At 40.2% G+C, this 18,063-nt stretch overlaps 1 protein-coding gene across 2 annotated transcripts in view; it reads left to right on the top strand.

Moving 5' to 3' along the window:
* Positions 1 to 30: 30 nt before the first annotated feature.
* HYCC2 (hyccin PI4KA lipid kinase complex subunit 2) overlaps positions 31 to 18,063 on the top strand; it is a 60,806-nt gene continuing 42,773 nt past the window's right edge. For both annotated transcript variants that reach the window (XM_060783318.2, XM_060783313.2), the window contains exon 1: positions 31 to 196. The gene's annotated coding sequence lies outside the window, so the exon portion shown is untranslated. The remainder of the gene's footprint in view (positions 197 to 18,063) is intronic.

Raw genomic sequence — 18,063 nt, 5'->3', positions numbered from 1 at the left:
ACGGCGCTGGCCCAATGGGCGCGCGCCTTGTTGGTTGCGGGGGAGGCTTGGCCGGCGGAGGCGAGGGAGCCGGGCAGAAGGCGCTCGAGGAGCCAGTCCTTCCTCCGCGGCGGCCGCGATGGTGGCCCAGGCGGGTTGGGCGCAGGGAGGCCTCCGCCGCCGCCGCTGCTGCTGAAGGGAGCAGGAAAGGCCGCAGGTAAGTCTCTCCTTCGCTCCCTCGTCCACAGTCGGAGGGAGGAGGCGGGGATGGAGGGGAGGAATAATAATAATAATAATAATAATAATAATAAGGGGTTGTTGTAGGTTTTTTTCGGACTATATGACCATGTTCTAGAGGCATTTTCTCCTGAGGTTTCGCCTGCATCTATGGCAAGCATCCTCAGAGGTAGTGAGGTCTGTTGGAACTAGGAAAATGGGTTTATATATCTGTGGAATGACCAGGGTGGGGCAAAGGACTCTTGTCTGCTGGAGCGAGGTGTGAATGCTTCAACTGACCACCTTGATTAGCATTTGATGGCCTGACAGTGCTTGGGGCAATCTTTTGTTGAGAGGTGATTAGATGTCCCAGACTGTTTTTTTTTCCAGGCTATATAGCCATGTTGTAGAGGCATTCTCTCCTGACGTTTCGCCTGCATCTATGGCAAGCATCCATATTTATTATTATTATTATTATCATTAATAATAATAATAATAATAAACACCTCTCTTTTGGCTCACGTCACTGTGGAGCTCCCTTCCTGGCCTCTTCTCCTCTTCCCCCATCTGTAGGAATTGATAGAGCCATACAAACCTGCCTTTCTCCCCTTTCTCTCCTTCATCCCTTTTGGACTCCTCTGTAAATATTCTCCCTCCTGATTTTTGTTCCTGGGTTATTGGTGTCATTCCCCAATTAATCCTGTCATGACAACATGGCAAACTACAGATGGGGGAAGAGGAGAAGAAGCCAGGAAGGGAGCTCCATAGTGAGGCAAGGCAAAAGAGAGGCGTTTATTATTATTATTATTATTATTAATAATAATAATAATAATAAATAAACCTCACAACCTCTGAGGATGCTTGCTATAGCTGCAGGCGAAACGTCAGGAGAGAATGCCTCTACAACATGGCCATATAGCCTGAAAAAAAAAACAGTCTGGGACAACCCGCAGCACATTTTGCTCTGGTTTTGTCAAGGAATATCGATCTCAACCTAGTCAACCTAGGCCCCTTCCACACAGGTGAATAATATTCCACATTATCAGCTTTGAACTGGAATATATTCATTTATTTACGACATTTATATGCTGCCCTTCTCACCCCAAAGGGGACTCAGAGCGGCTTACAAGATATATATACTACTACAACAACAATTCTTTATTGATTAGTCAATTTTGACCATATCAAAACACGCAAAACATACAAAAACACACACTTGCCCATACATACAGTAAAACCATATATGAATACAAGGCATCCCGGCCTACTGTCCTGTCAACCCACTCCTAAATGATTGTGCAACTATAAGATAAAAAATTAAAAGATTAAAAATGGATTCATTCCTTAAAGTAGGGTTTGGGCAGGGGGCGCAGGTAGGTAAAACTAGTGGCATGTATATATATATACATATAATAATAATAATAATAAATAATCTTTATTTATACCCCCACCACCATCTCCCCAAGGGACTCGGAGCGGCTTACATGAGGCCAAGCCCAACAACACATCAATAAAAACAAGAAAGCAATAAACAAAAACAATACAATACAATGAAGTTAATATAAATCACATATAAACAATAACACAATATATATATATATATATATATTATTAGCATAGTACAATATCAGTATTATATATTACTATATTATACTATACCATTATATTGTAATATTATTTATAATATTATATGTAATATAAAATATATAATTATGATATTGTATTATTAGTAGTATTATATTGTATTACATTATAATATTATAAATATTATATGTATATGCAATATGTTATATTATTAAAGCACAGGAGACAAGATGGAACTGTCTTCTGCCCCCTTCTCTCTTCACTGTGGCCCAGAGCAGCAGTTGGTGCTGGGGAGGGAGAGGGGGGGCTCTCAACTGATGACATAGGCAGGAGACAAGATGAAACTTTTATGGCAGTGTGGACTTCCAGACAGGCCCTATATTCAAGGATCTGATCTCTGGTTTTCTGCTTTAAAAAGATTGTATGAGTCTGTGCTGCCAGATAATCCGGGGTAAAAAGAAAACCTGGGATCAGATCCTAGGATATAAGGCCTGTCTGAAAGGGCCCTCAGATAGCCTAGTTCAAAACAGATATTGTGCGATTTTCTGCCTTGATATCCTGGGTTATATGGCTGTGTGGAAGGGTCCCTAGTTTGTGTCATCACAAAAAAAAGCCAAGGCCTCTTCCACACAGCTGAATAAAATCCCACATTATCTGCTTTGAACTGGGATATATGGAAGTGGAATCAGATAACCCAGTTCAAAGCAGATATTGTAGGATTTTCTGCCTTGATGTCCTGGGTTATATGGCTGTGTGGAAGGGCCCCAAGTTTCTGGAGTAGAAGAACTTATTTCCAAGTAAAGACCACACAGTTAAACAGGAAATGACACTTTCAAACCAGGAACAGAAGTTTTTTCTTCTTCAAATTTTGTAACCTAGAGTAATATGAGCCTCTTCTAATCCCCACTTTTGTTGTTAGAAACCTTTCATTTCTGACAAAAGGAAATTTGCCTTCTCTTTTTAAAGCATTGCTTTAGAAGGCCTCCCAGTCTTCAAGCTTTAAACATCATTAGGAGGTTTTGTCATTTTCCTTTTTGTGCAATCCTAAAGTTTGAAGGGACCCCCAAGGACCATCTAGTCTAACCCCTTTCTGCCACAAAGGGGCACACTGTGAAAACACTCTTGATAACCTCTTCTTAAAAATCTCCATCTTTCTGCTTGGAGATCCAGCCCTGCAGACTTCCCCTCTATAGGAATGCTCAGGTCCATCTCAGGGCCCTTCCACACAGCCCTATATCCCAGAACATCAAGGCAGAAAATCCCACATTATCTGACTGTGGACTCTGATAACTCAGTTCAAAGCAGATATTGTGGGATTTTCTGCCTTGAAATTCTGGGATATAAGGCTGTGTGGAAGGGCCCCCAGACTGGATCTACACTACACTGTATCCCGGGATCTGATCCCAGAGTATGGGCTTTGAACTTGATTGTCTACACTGCCATATAATCCTATTCAAAGCAGATTATCTGGATTTTATATGGCAGTTTAGATAAAGGCCTCAACCTGTCCTGGGTTTCCCAAACACCTTAACAGGACCTTTTCTTCCTTCCCAACAAATCTTCCAAGAGTGAATCCACACTGTAGAGTTACTGCAGCTTGGCCCCACTTTAACCACCAAGGTTTAATGTTATGGAATCCTGGGAGTGCTGGTATTATTATGAAGCCTTTAGCCTTATCTGCCAAAGATTGCTGATACCTCACCAAACTACAGATCTCAGGATTCTATCGCATTGAGCCATGACAATGAAAGTGGCGTCAAACTGCATTCATTCTACATACGAAGGCTTCCTTCCTTTTTTTTTCCATTCCTTTTTGTCTTCCTTTGCAAGACAAGGCTTTCTTAGCTCTTCTATGTATATTCTTGCTCCCCATAGTAAAATGCATCTCTGCAGGCCCTCCTCAAAAACACACTGCCATTATTTAGATATTTAATTTAGGGACAAAATGGGGCTAACTCAATTAATCCTTTTGCTTTTAAGATATTGATTTGAAAACATCCTGGTCTCAAGTATAAAAAAATATTGAGAGATGCTGTCATTTCCTGAAGGCACTGGAGGTTTCAGTGTGTATTCTTGATAAAGGTAGAAGCCTCTGACTCTGTGCTCCTTTCCTCAAAATAACCTCTTCCCCTCCTTTCTGGCCAAAGCTGCCTGTGCTGTAGTGATCACTGAGATGTTTAACAGCCCACTTTAAAGACCAAGTAAAATTCCTTTTCATGTTGACAGCCTTTAATTGCTTCTTAAGAATATCTGCTTTAATGTGTTAATGTATGATCGCATAGACAGTGTAGCAGAGCAAATGCATAAGCAAACATGATAGAGACATTTCTATAACCAGTTATGTAACCATTTGGCTATATTACAATGCAGATGTTCACTTACAGAGTTGGTGTGGGGCATCCAGACTGATACAGATTATAGAAAGGCTATAACAAAACTATAGGTGCTTATAAGATTTGAGGAGAAAAGGTCACCTTTTTGCCTTTCATACAGTTTATAATAGCTTCCTTAAAGTCATGGGTTGGGCTGTTACAATAAATGCTGCTTTTTCAGGAATTGGCATAAATTACTAAGTAAAAGTCAGTATTTTTTAGCGAGACACTCAATTATCATTTTTACTGCATTCTTACTTCTAATCATTGTCTGTAGGTAATGTCTAGGTTTTTGAAGCTGTGAGTAAATTGGCTTACTAAAATGATACTAATTTACAAGTGATATGTCATTATGCAGGCAGGTTTGCTTATTTATCTGGGCAGTGTTATGTCCTCCCCCCTTCCCGTTTCTGCTATAAGGGCTGAGGATGTTTCTTTTCAGATTAAGCTATTTTCTTAAACATTGTTTTGCATGCATCTGTGGCAGGCATCTCAGGTTTGTTCAGAGGTCTGAAAAAACATCTGAGGATGCTTGCCACAAATGCAGGCAAAATGTCAGAAGAGAATGCTACTGGAACATGGCCATACAGCCCGAAAAACCCACATTAACCCAGTGATTCTGACCATGAAAGCCTTCGACAACAGATTTTTGGAATATTTGAATCACACTTTTATGCAGCCCTATTCAAAGTAAACTTTCATTCGTTTTAACCTTGATTAATAAATTCTTAGAATGTCTTAAAGTTGATCACAGGACAATCAAAGGCTGGAGAAAAGAGCTTGGATCTAACTTTTTTCATTTAGATTAGTGTCTCCTATTCTTATTTTATTTTGTAGCCAGTATCTTTGTTTCTCTTAAATAAGATCTGACAGATGGGTAGCCTCCTCAGTTTCTGGGATGCAATGACAAACTAGGTGGGAGTAAAGTTGCCTTTGCAGGCTTAGTTTTACATAAGATGTAAAACCGATTAGCTTTGTATCTCTAGAGTCTAGACAAAATGGGCATTTTAGATGGTAATATGTGCAATAATTCTGTTTGCTTGATGGTCTGTTACATGCTTTACCTATGTGTAGTTAATATTAAGTGGACATTTTGGGGTTTTTTTTGTTTTTCGCATTATTGATAATGGTAATCATTTAAAAAGAAAGTATTATTTTGTATGCTATTTTTAATTCATTGGACTTAGTGAGAGAATATGAGAGTATTGCCATCCTAGAGGATAAGGAAATTTCCACTCAGTTCTGTTGAGATAAATGAGGATACCAAGGAAGGAATGACTGAGAACATTGTAGGCTACTGTGTTATTGTAGTTTGATCTTCAGTCATTCATTGCATCTGAAAACATAATCTTACTGTCTTTCTTCCTGATCCCCAGATTTAGGGGCAGGTGACACAAGTGTGTGGTGATACCTATGAAGAGCGTTGTGAAGAATCAGTATTGTGAAAGCCATATCAAATAAGGATCAAAATCTGAAAATTGTTCTTGAATTGCCTTATGTTCACTGTAAAAGCACGGTGCCTTCTGCTGCACTACAAGGGAGCATATGCTGTTAGCTTGTTTTCTTGTCATTTAGGTGCTCTAAGTTCTAAGATCTATAACAAAATGTGAAGATTAAGCACTGTAACTGTTTGTTCTCATCACTTGGCCTTCTGTAAGTTAGTGGATGGGTAAATATGTGGCTGCAGCAACTGTTTGAATAATATAGCAATATCAGATTTGCATAGAGGGGAATGGTTGCTACCAAGGTGTTGCTTGTACTCTAAAAAGCTAGGCGGTGCTTTGTTTTCTGGCCAACTATTTGTTCTCTTTTTCTATCTCTGAGCATGGTTTACTCACTTTCTGTGCCTTAATTGCTCTGGCGTCTATTTCTGGCATGTGGAAACCAACAAGATGTCTGGACTTGAGGGTTGTGGTGAGGTGTCTTTGGGACAGGGTGGTATTCAGTTGAATGTTGGGAATGCTCTTGCTCTGAAGTTGTCATTGACAGGCTTATTGAGAACGGAGGGAGATGTATGCAAGGAGTTTAACTTGTTGGTAAGGGTTACATGAGTTCACACTCATTTCCCGCAATCAAAGTCTGTGCAAGGCTTACACATTTGTCACCTGATTCTATTTCCATTAGCCGACAATCTGTGTATATGGAAGCAGTAGTGGAAGTCTCTTGGTTTGGGGCTTGAAGCATTTTGTTTACCTCAACAACCCATCTGAAACAGTGCAAATGCTTTGAATAACTTCTGTTGTTTTTCAGTCTTGCACCCCTGAAAAACCATGCCTTGAAGAAAAGAATTCCATATGTTTCAGTCTCCAACTTAGAACGTTTTGAATTGTGAAGGCAAAATAATGATGGTGCTCTCTGAATGGTCTTCAGGTGACAAACATTGTATTCCTTTTGCTGATTTGTTTTGGATTTGATCAGTGGTGGGCAAAGTGCACCTTTCCAGATGTTCAGCTAGGATCAGCCCTAGTTCGAATCCGGGGAGAGGCAGATGAGCTCCCTCTATCACCTCCAGCTCCTCATGCTGGGACATGAGAGAAGCCTCCCACAAGGATGATAAAAACATCAAATCATCCGGGCATCCCCTGGGCAGCGTCTTTGCAGACAGCCAATTCTCTCACACCAGAAGCGACTTGCAGTTAAGTCGCTCCTGACACGACCAAAAAAAAAAAAAAAAGCCCTTGTATTGGGAGCTGCAGCTCAACTTCACCTGGAGGGCTGTATTTTGCCTGTCACTAATATAAACAAATATAATTAATAGATAGTGGATATTGCAGGATACAACTTCATTCATTTGCACATGAATACTATAGACCAGTTGCATGGGTGGTGTTTACATAAGTATTGCCTTGCTATTCCGCGGTTGATTTAATGAGTCTACTACAAGTTGAGCATCCTTTATTTAGAAATCTGAAATACTCCAAAATCGTCATGATGGGAGCCTGAGATAGTGACATATTTACTTTCTGGTGATCCATTGTACACAAATTTTGTTTCATGCATAAAATTAAGACATTGTATAACATTAGCTTTATGCTGTGTGTATAATGTGTATCTGAAACAGAAATTATTTTGTGTTTACTTCGGGCTCCCATCTGCAAGATATGGCATCTCATTCTGAACATATATGCAAATACAGGTTTTTAAAAGTCTGATAAATCCAAAATAGCCCCGGGATTGTGGCGCAGCTGGCTGAGTGTCAGCTGCATTAAGATCACTCTGACCAAAAGGTCATGAGTTCGAAGCCAGCCCGGGCTGGAGTGGGTGTCCAGCCATTGTGTAGCCCGTTGTCGACCTTTGCAACCCGAAAGACAGTTGCATCTGTCAAGTAGGAAAATAAGGGACCACCTTGTGTGGGAGGCTAAATTTAACTAATTTATGAGGCCATAAAGAAAAAAGACTCCGGGGAATGTGGAAGAAATTCATCGGTGTCGTTGATGGACGATGAAAAGCAGCAGCTCCCCCGGCGGCCAGAAAAAAAAAAGTTAAATAGCCTCGGTGTATTTGTGTGTTAAATGTTGTTTGTCAAACTGGCATTGAATGTTTGCCATATATGTGTTTACTGTAATCTGCCCTGAGTCCCCTGCGGGGTGAGAAGGGCGGAATATAAGAACTGTAAATAAATAAATAAATAAAATAAAAATACTGAACACTTCTAGTCTCAGATAAGGTACAGGCAGTCCCTAAGTTGCGAGCAAAATAGTTTCTGTAGGTTTTTTCTTAATCTGAATTTGTTTATAAGTCAGAACAGGGACAGTGTGTGTGTGTGTGTGTGTGTGTAAGCTTTGGATCGCAAAGGGAAGGGTTAACAGCCATGTAGTGTTTGTTTTTCTGTCTGTGCTCCTGTTCAGAAGATTTCATCTCATTTTCTGTGCCAGTGATGATTGAATTTTGAAAAATTTGGCTTGTTGTGGAAACAAGGGTTGATGGTGAAGCTTCAGTAGAGACACCTTTTCCCCATGATAATAATTCTTCCGGGAGTGTATTTCCCTTGTGAAGGGTAGATTTCTCTCACTTCTTGTTGTCTCACCCCATTCCTTACAATGAGTCATTTGTAAGTCGGATGTTTGCAACTCCTAGACTGCCTGTATACTCCATTTGTATTTGGTTTGGGATTAGTAGTTAAGTGCTGTCCTACATTACTTCATCAAGTAAGGGCTTCTGCAAAACTATAGAGGTAGGAATGGTTTTTCTGTTTCAGAGAGATGAACATTTTCTTTTCTTTTGTGGGGCTAATTTATTTTTCTGTGTGTTCTTTTTGGAAACCCTACATATTAAAAACCCCTGCCCCTAAACGTAAGGTTTCATAAGAAAATCCTACTATCACACTAGGAACTGACAAGACCTACTTTGAATCGAAGCTGTTATATGTATAATATTTTCCCTTGGTTAACATCCTTATATCCACAGATAGCTTTTTGTTTACAGTTTTTGAAGCAACCTCAGGTTCCTGTGCAATTGGTTCTGAAATTGGAGAACCGCCTCCCTGGTTATTATGAGCACAGTCCTTAACAGAATTACAGAATAGTAGTATAAAATACTTATCAAATGTCCCTTTGGTTTGTGACCATTAGTTATAATCCAATAACTGTGAAGTTGATTTTGTAAATTTAGAGGTGCTTCATATTCATTAAGTAGCATCATGTATTTCGTACATACATTAATCAAATTTCATAACAGCTTATGAATAAATCTGCCATGTGCTCACCTCTTTAATTCTCATATTTTAGACTATATTATCTGTTTAAATAATATGTCAGTTCACATTCAATTTCCTTAATCTCTTTAATGAAATCAAAACCTGTTACTGAATACTTTTATCTGATTTTCAAAGGCTTTCTAATAAGGGAACATCCTTGAAGAAAGTAGGTTTCTGACCTTATTGTCCGCCTTGATGGCAGTAGCTTAAAACATCTGCAAGGAATGGCTTTTCTCAATCCTCTATTTAAACTGCAATTCATCGTTTGCATAGATACCAAATGGTGTTAAAACTAATTAAAAAGTTGTTTTAGAAATTCAAACCCACATCTATTACATAATCCTGAAATTATTGTTTGGACATAAAATCCAACAGATGGATAGATACAAGAGTATTTAGTGTCAGAAATGGACAGAATGTAGGACTCTTTCTGTTTTCCTGCCTTTCTTTCTTTAATATTTCATTGCCTTTAACTCACAAATACAACTGTAAATACAGGTGAAGCTAGCCTTAAGTTTCTACATTGTTGGAAGTTTTGAGGACACCTTCTTCTGTAATGGAGCAAGATGTTATGAGGTTTGGAATATTGTTTGTTCAGTAATAGACTTTTGTTTGCTTAAGCAATTTACTGGAAGCATTTCCTAATACGTTTTGTATATCTATACTAGAGGTCCCTTGCCACGTGTTGCTGTGGCCCAGTCTGATAATCTGGAAAATAAAGTAATGAGAAAATGTTAGTTTCTAGTATATGTAATGTCTTTATGCTTATGGGTTAAAGTATTTCTGGCTGTTTCTTTGTCAGTGTTGATGTGGAGATTGTCTGGTTTGCCTACTCTGGAACATGCAACATATAATTGTCCTTCTTTAGGGGTCCCTTTCAAATCTTTGATACTGCATCTGTCATATACATATATGTGTGTGTGTGAATGGCTGGATGGCCCTTTGTCAAGAGGGCTTTGATTATGTTTTCTTGCCCTGGTGAAGGGAGTTGGACTGGATGGCCTTAAGGCAGCATTTCTCAACCTGGGAAGCCAAGACTCGGGGGGGGGGGGGTCACCAGGGTGGTGTCAGAAGGGTCACCATAGACCACCAGAAAACACAGTATTTTCTATTGGTCATGGGGGTTCTGTATGGCAAGTTTGCCCCAATTCTTTCATTGGAGAGGTTCAGAACGCTCTTTGTATGTGAACTATAAATCCCAGTAACTACAACTCCCAAATGTCAAGGTCTATTTTCCCCAAACTCCATCTGTGTTCATATTTGGGCATATGGAATATTTGTGCCACATTTGGTCCAGATCCATCATTGTTTGAGTCCACAGTGCTCTCTGGATGGAGGCGAACTACAACACCCAAACTCAAAGTCAATGCCCACCAAATCCTTCCAGTGTTTTCTGTTGGTCATGGGAGTCCTGTGTGCCACATTTTGTTCAATTCCATCATTGGTGGAGTTCGGAATGCTCTTTGATTGTAAGTAAACTATAAATCCCAGCAACTGCAACTCCCAAATGATAAAACCATAATGTTTTGAGTGATGGTCACTCCTTGTGTTGTGAGACGTTTTGTTGCCAAATCTGGTGTGATTTTGTTCATTTGTTTTTAAGGTACTCACTACGCACAGAGCATTTTTATATATATAGATTGGGATATAATTTTTTTGTTTTACAAGATAGTACTGCATTGACCTTTCTAAATGCATTTCTATATTCTCTGCATAGCTGCTATTTGACATGGTGTATAGCTCAAGGCTACAATGATATAATAATAATATTCTGCTCCTTTATTCAGATCGTGGTATGACAAATTCTGATTAGTTAGAGCCTTTTGTGTATAAAATGAAGTAATGTGTTTGCAGGGATTTCCTTTTCTAGTTTGTTTTTGGAATTGGTCCCACTAGTCAATAAACCACCTCGCAGAGTGTTACTCTTAGAAGGGAAGAGTTTGGCCACTTAATCTGTTCTGTTATGCACTGTCATGTGCTCTTTCATGCTTCTCACTCTCAGACTGAATGCCTGGCTCCTCTACTTTGCACAGCCATTGGACATACTCTGCCCATCTTGAAAATAATTGATCAGCAATGACCAACAAATTACCACATTGAAACTTGGCTTGGGTACTATTGATACCGGTATGACTTGTGAATAAACCATCTGTGTGACACATTTATAAAAGAAATACTATTCAGTATCTTACTGTGCACGCTTGATTCCTTTTTCTTAGCTGTTCAAGAAAGATCAGAGTAGTAAATTCAGTGTAGCATCTCAAGCCCCAATAGCTTGCGTCAGTCAGAGTTGAAGATGATGGGGCAAGTGTTCTCCTTTTCTTTCTTTGTTCTGCTAGTCCAAATGTGAGGGATCTAATGACTGTGCTGTTTGGGGAATCTGAGGATTTTGGCTCTGGAGGGTTCAAAGCTGCTAGTACCGTGGCCAGTTACTATGGTAACTTCCAGTGGTAGCTTTCAGTTCACGTGTGCACAGGATTTTGGTAGCACTTCTGTGGGTGATTTCTTTAAGTGGAAGGCTTTGCAAATGAAAAACTTAAGTTTGGGACAGCATTTTCTGTGTCCACATTGGCCCACAGTGGCCCTATTAATGCCACACGCATCATAGTAAGATTGCTATAACCATCCATGCTTTTTCCCCTGCTGAACTCATGTCGCTGTAAGGCAGTAGTTCCCAACCTGTGGTCCCCAAGAACTAACATATAATGTTGCAACGAGAGTGACTGTTCTTGCAAAACCTTCTTATAGTGTTGAGGCAACAGGGATGTTAGGAGGGGAAAGGCTGACTACCCATAAAAGGCCTCCTGAGTGCTGCTTCTCCTCCTCCTCCTCTCTCCTCCTGACCAGAGCTGTTCCATGTGAAGCCTGGAAGCAGGGATGCCTTTGTCTTCAATTTTTAGGCCTGTTCCTGGGGTTATTTGGGATGCTGATTCAGATAATTGCATTGGATAGTCCACAAGAACAAAAATATGGTCTGTGGCCTCACCATTACCACAATGTCACCTCAAAACCACATGGCAATGAGACGGACTGGTTCCACGAAACCCTCCAATAGTGCCAAGGCAACGGGGATGTTGGGAGGGGAGAGGCTGACTAGCCACACAAGAGTACTACTACCACCATATCAGCTCTAGATTATTAAATATGGTTTTCTGTGGGTGAGCAAATGGCGACTACTGGGTGGCATATGTTCTATATCAGAAACTAGAACTGATGTGGTCTATCCAATGCAATTTTCTGAATCAGCATCCCAAATAACTAAACTGAATCTAAAGTTGACCAAAAACTGATTCATGACCCTTTTGGTACTAATGTTGAAGATTAGTCCCTGGGCAAGTGGTTCCTGTTCAAAAAAGTTTGGGAACTATTACTGTAAGGCAGTGGTTCTCAACCTGGGGTCCCCAGATGTTTTGGCCTTCAACTCTCAGAAATCCTAACAGCTGGTAAACTGGCTGGGATTTCTGGGAGTTGTAGACCAAAATACCTGGGGACCCACAGGTTGAGAACCACTGCTGTAAGGGTTCAGTCCACATTTCCAGTTTTTCACATTATTTTCAGTGACATGGCTGTAGACACTCCCCTTCCCTGTCATGTATGCAAATAAGCATATTTTTTTTGTTACAAGGAGGCAAATAAATTGGTAGGAATGCTAACCTCCCACCAACCAGTTCTGTCCACCACGAATTCCTACGTAGTGAAACAATGACACTTGGAGAACCGGCCATATGCCTAAAAGTCTAAAATTTTTGTAAAACAGATGAAAGCCCAAAGAAAGGCATTGCAGACAAATGGTCACAGATATTATGTATCAGAAATAAAGCACCTATGATGTGAGTATGATTGTTTCAGTCAATGTAGACAAGTCCAAGAGGGCTAGAAGAGAGCAGTCTCTACACTATCCTTCTCCTTTCTAGCCACTGACATTGAGGGTCAGGCTATATCACAGTGGGATAATAATCGGATTGAATATGCTAATTTCCTTCTTGATTATTACTAATGGAAAATTGGAACCATTTAGAAATTATTTTCACGAAGGATATCAAAAAAGTTATCTGAAGTTATCCCAAGTAAAGAGATATTAAACAGTTAGTTATATTTTTTTAAATGTGCAGCTAATTGTGAAGTCAGTTAAAACATGTAGTATAGCCTAACATTTGTTTATACATGCTCTTCACTTTCTTCCTGGATTTACTTGTTTTTCTTCTTTGTTTCTTTTCCCACAACCTGTTCTTAAAACATAAGCCTAACATTGTACTTAATATAGCTCTATCCTTGATGCTAAATTTGTTGCAGAGTATAAAAGACTATTCTTTTTCTGGTTAAAGTTATTGTTGCAGTGTTTGCACCAACCAATTATTGGGTGTAAAATAATTGGGTTGTTGTAGGTTTTTTCGGGCTATATGGCCAGTGATTCCTGCCATGAAAGCCTTCGACAATACATTGTAAAATAATTGTTCCATTACGGATGTTCCAACTGAAATGTTGGAAATGTTTAGATTTCGTTAGTTAAAACTTAAATATTACATTGCTGCCATGTATGTCCAGTCCCTGATGGAGCATCTTTTCTTTGATATATCAGGCACAAAATCATTGCATGTATTTAGTATTCATTAACCATTTACCAGTTTGTATTGTCAAAGGCTGTTTCTCTTGACTTTTCCCAACAGGTAACTGATTAAGTGGATTAACTGAGTGTCCTGAAGACCTTTGTAATACTATTATCATTATTATAGTTCTTGTATTAAAGCAACAACTGTATGTTGTTTTATTGTTTAAACTACCCATCCCCTGACACATGTTGCTGTGGCCCAGTCAGTGTATATGTGTTTTGTGTGTGTATATATTTATGTGTATATGTATTTACATATATATGTGTGTGTGGTTTTGCGCATGTGTTGTTTTTCCTTTTTAAGTCTCTTCTGCTGTGTTTTTCAGTGTTTTTATGAGTGATGGTCACTCGTTGGCCTTATAGGTACGTTGTGTCCAAATTTGGTGTCAAATTGCCCAATGGTTGCCCACAAACGAACTTTACATTTTTATATTTATATAGATGAGATGGCATATGTGGGCAAATTGTAAACTATAGGTCTGTGTCAGTGGTTCTCAACCTGTGGGTGCCCAGGTGTTTTGGCCTGCAAATCCCAGCCAGTTTACCAGCTGTTAGCATTTCTGGAAGTTGAAGGCCAAATCATCTGGGGATCCACAGGTTGAAAACCATTGGTATGTGGAAGGAAATTAGAAAAAAATATGTGCTTCTGAACAACTTCAGGCAGTTCTGTATCTGAGATACAGAACCACCTTGGAGAATACAGAAAAGTGGACCCAATCCACTTCACATTTAAATTGGAAAAAAAAATTAGTTGAACTGCAGCTCGTGGGGGGGGGGGGGGGTTGTCCTGGGGTCTTAAAATGAGCTCCCAGTCCTTTCCCAGGCGCCCAGCATTGTTTTAACAAATAAAAGGCCTAGCTTGTAAGTGCATGTTTAAGTCTTTTGTCTTACAGAAATGGATACTGAGCAATTTTAAAAATACCTCCTTTCTTCAGATGTATGTAATGCTTATATCTAGATTGTTTTGATTCTCTGAGAGCCTCAGAGGCAGACTGTCTCCATTGCTTAGGCTGGCAAAGTAATTAAAGAAGCAAAAGGTTTGGAAAGCTGGTCTTTTGACTACTGCAGTTCTTTTTCTGAGCAATCTGTTCGGAGTGGCCGTTGCCACAGGGGTTAGTAGGTCTCTTGCAGTTCTCTCCTGTTTGTCTTTGGAGCATGCTTGCCTTTTTCAGAGGAAATACAGAAGGGTTGTCAGCCATGGAGAGAAATTTTTTGTCACTTTTCAAATGCTGTTGCCACCCGGGTGACACAGGGGAGCAAGTGTTGTCTTCCACCTCACCCCACCAGTGCTTCCCTTGCAGTAGCTGTTCCTCATTGCTCTGGTTTCTGCTTCCTACTAATTTTTCCCCATACAGTTCAAGTATTTCGAGTGTCTGTATATGGAGAACAAACCATAGGTTGTTGGCTGGTTGCAGAATTATTTTTCTTGCTTTTTGCCCCCTTCAAGGGAGTGTTATGCCCAGTGTGTGTTTCAGAAGCAGGAGGTAAAATGGTAAATTGTTGGGATCATCAGCTCAAATTGTGATGAGGAAGAAGATGCCAAATGTTTCTGTCCTGATTTTTAAAAGAAACAATATAAAGCAGCATTCAGTTTCAAAAAGAAACACATACACAAGTGTATTCAAAACCCAGATCCTTTGAACGGCTTTCATGTAACGTTTAGAAATCTTCGTTTTTTGAAAACAATGAACAGAAACATGTCAGTGTCTGTGGGAAATAGCTTTAAAGAGCAGTGAGCTTGTACTGAGATGTCAGCTGTTTTAACTGCAGGAGAAGCATCTGTTTATAGCTTGTGTTTGTGCTCCAGGCCAATGTGTACTGAACAGTAATAATGCATCTATATTAGGTTGGTATACACATCTGTAAGGCTAGTATTATTAAGTTATAAAATCAAATATTATACTGTCAGAAATAAACTGCTTCTGTATATAGCCTCACAGATATGCTATTCACAGATATGTGTATAGCCTTATGCCACCTTGCTATTGCTAAATTGGGAAGAGTAGTCAACTAAAGATACACCAAACATTGTCATATTGAAGGGATGGGGGATTGCTTGCCCTCCAGATACTGGTGTTGATTTTTACTATCTATATATATAAATTTGTTAGGGGCATCCAACGAGGAAACAAAACTCAAAAACCCCCCAATGAAACTTAACCAAAATTCCCATGCCCAAAACACAACCCACAAGGTACAAACATATCTACTCAAAATGAAAAACAACACAACAACACACTAACAAAACGGCAAAACAACAAAACTCAAAAATCCCCCAACGAAACTTAACCAAAATTCCCATGCCCATAACACAACCCACAAGGTACAAACATATCCACTCAAAATGAAAAACAACACAACAACACACTCACAAAATGGCCAAAGAACAAAACTCAAAAAAACCCCAACAAAACTTAACCAAAATTCCCATGCCCATAACACAACCCACAAGGTACAAACATATCTACTCAAAATGGAAAACAACACAACACACTCACAAAACGGCCAAAGAACAAAACTCAAAAAAACCCCAACAAAACTTAACCAAAATTCCCATGCCCATAACACAACCCACAAGGTACAAACATATCCACTCAAAATGAAAAACAACACAACAACACACTCACAAAATGGCCAAAGAACAAAACTCAAAAAAACCCCAACAAAACTTAACCAAAATTCCCATGCCCATAACACAACCCACAAGGTACAAACATATCTACTCAAAATGAAAAACAACACAACAACACACTCACAAAACGGCAAAACAACAAAACTCAAAAATCCCCCAACGAAACTTAACCAAAATTCCCATGCCCATAACACAACCCACAAGGTACAAACATATCTACTCAAAATGAAAAACAACACAACAACACACTCACAAAACGGCAAAACAACAAAACTCAAAAATCCCCCAACGAAACTTAACCAAAATTCCCATGCCCATAACACAACCCACAAGGTACAAACATATCTACTCAAAATGAAAAACAACACAACAACACACTCACAAAACGGCAAAAGAACAAAACTCAAAAATACCCCAACGAAACTTAACCAAAATTCCCATGCTCATAACACAACCCACAAGGTACAAACATATCTACTCAAAATGAAAAACAACACAACAACACACTAACAAAACGGCAAAACAACAAAACTCAAAAATCCCCCAACGAAACTTAACCAAAATTCCCATGCCCATAACACAACCCACAAGGTACAAACATATCCACTCAAAATGAAAAACAACACAACAACACACTCACAAAATGGCCAAAGAACAAAACTCAAAAAAACCCCAACAAAACTTAACCAAAATTCCCATGCCCATAACACAACCCACAAGGTACAAACATATCTACTCAAAATGGAAAACAACACAACACACTCACAAAACGGCCAAAGAACAAAACTCAAAAAAACCCCAACAAAACTTAACCAAAATTCCCATGCCCATAACACAACCCACAAGGTACAAACATATCCACTCAAAATGAAAAACAACACAACAACACACTCACAAAATGGCCAAAGAACAAAACTCAAAAAAACCCCAACAAAACTTAACCAAAATTCCCATGCCCATAACACAACCCACAAGGTACAAACATATCTACTCAAAATGAAAAACAACACAACAACACACTCACAAAACGGCAAAACAACAAAACTCAAAAATCCCCCAACGAAACTTAACCAAAATTCCCATGCCCATAACACAACCCACAAGGTACAAACATATCTACTCAAAATGAAAAACAACACAACAACACACTCACAAAACGGCAAAACAACAAAACTCAAAAATCCCCCAACGAAACTTAACCAAAATTCCCATGCCCATAACACAACCCACAAGGTACAAACATATCTACTCAAAATGAAAAACAACACAACAACACACTCACAAAACGGCAAAAGAACAAAACTCAAAAATACCCCAACGAAACTTAACCAAAATTCCCATGCTCATAACACAACCCACAAGGTACAAACATATCTACTCAAAATGAAAAACAACACAACAACACACTCACAAAACGGCAAAACAACTGAGCATGCGCATTGGCGCCCAGCCGCAAGTTCCCTGGTGCGCGCACATGGCCTTCCGGCCAATGTTCCCTCTGCAGAAACCATGGCCACTCCAAGCCCCGCCGCGCTGCTTCCCGCACACACACACCCCCTGCCGCACACACACACACAACCCCACACTCCATCACTCCCCCCGCCGCCGCACACACACACGCAACCCCACACTCCATCACTCCCCCCGCTGCCGCACGCACACACACAACCCCACTCCCCCCGCCGCCGCACACACACACACAACCCCACGCTCCATCACTCCCCCCACCGCCGCACGCACACACGCAATCCCACTCCCCCCGCCGCCGCACACACACACGCAACCCCACGCTCCATCACTCCCCCCGCCGCCGCATACACACACGCAACCCCACGCTCCATCACTCCCCCGCCGCCGCATACACACACGCAACCCCACGCTCCATCACTCCCCCCGCCGCCGCATACACTCACGCAACCCCACGCTCCATCACTCCCCCCGCCGCCGCATACACACACGCAACCCCACGCTCCAT

This window comes from Anolis sagrei, chromosome 1 (genome assembly GCF_037176765.1).
Source record: "Anolis sagrei isolate rAnoSag1 chromosome 1, rAnoSag1.mat, whole genome shotgun sequence".
Lineage (NCBI taxonomy): Eukaryota > Metazoa > Chordata > Lepidosauria > Squamata > Dactyloidae > Anolis > Anolis sagrei.
This window is presented reverse-complemented; position numbering and strand designations above follow the sequence as displayed.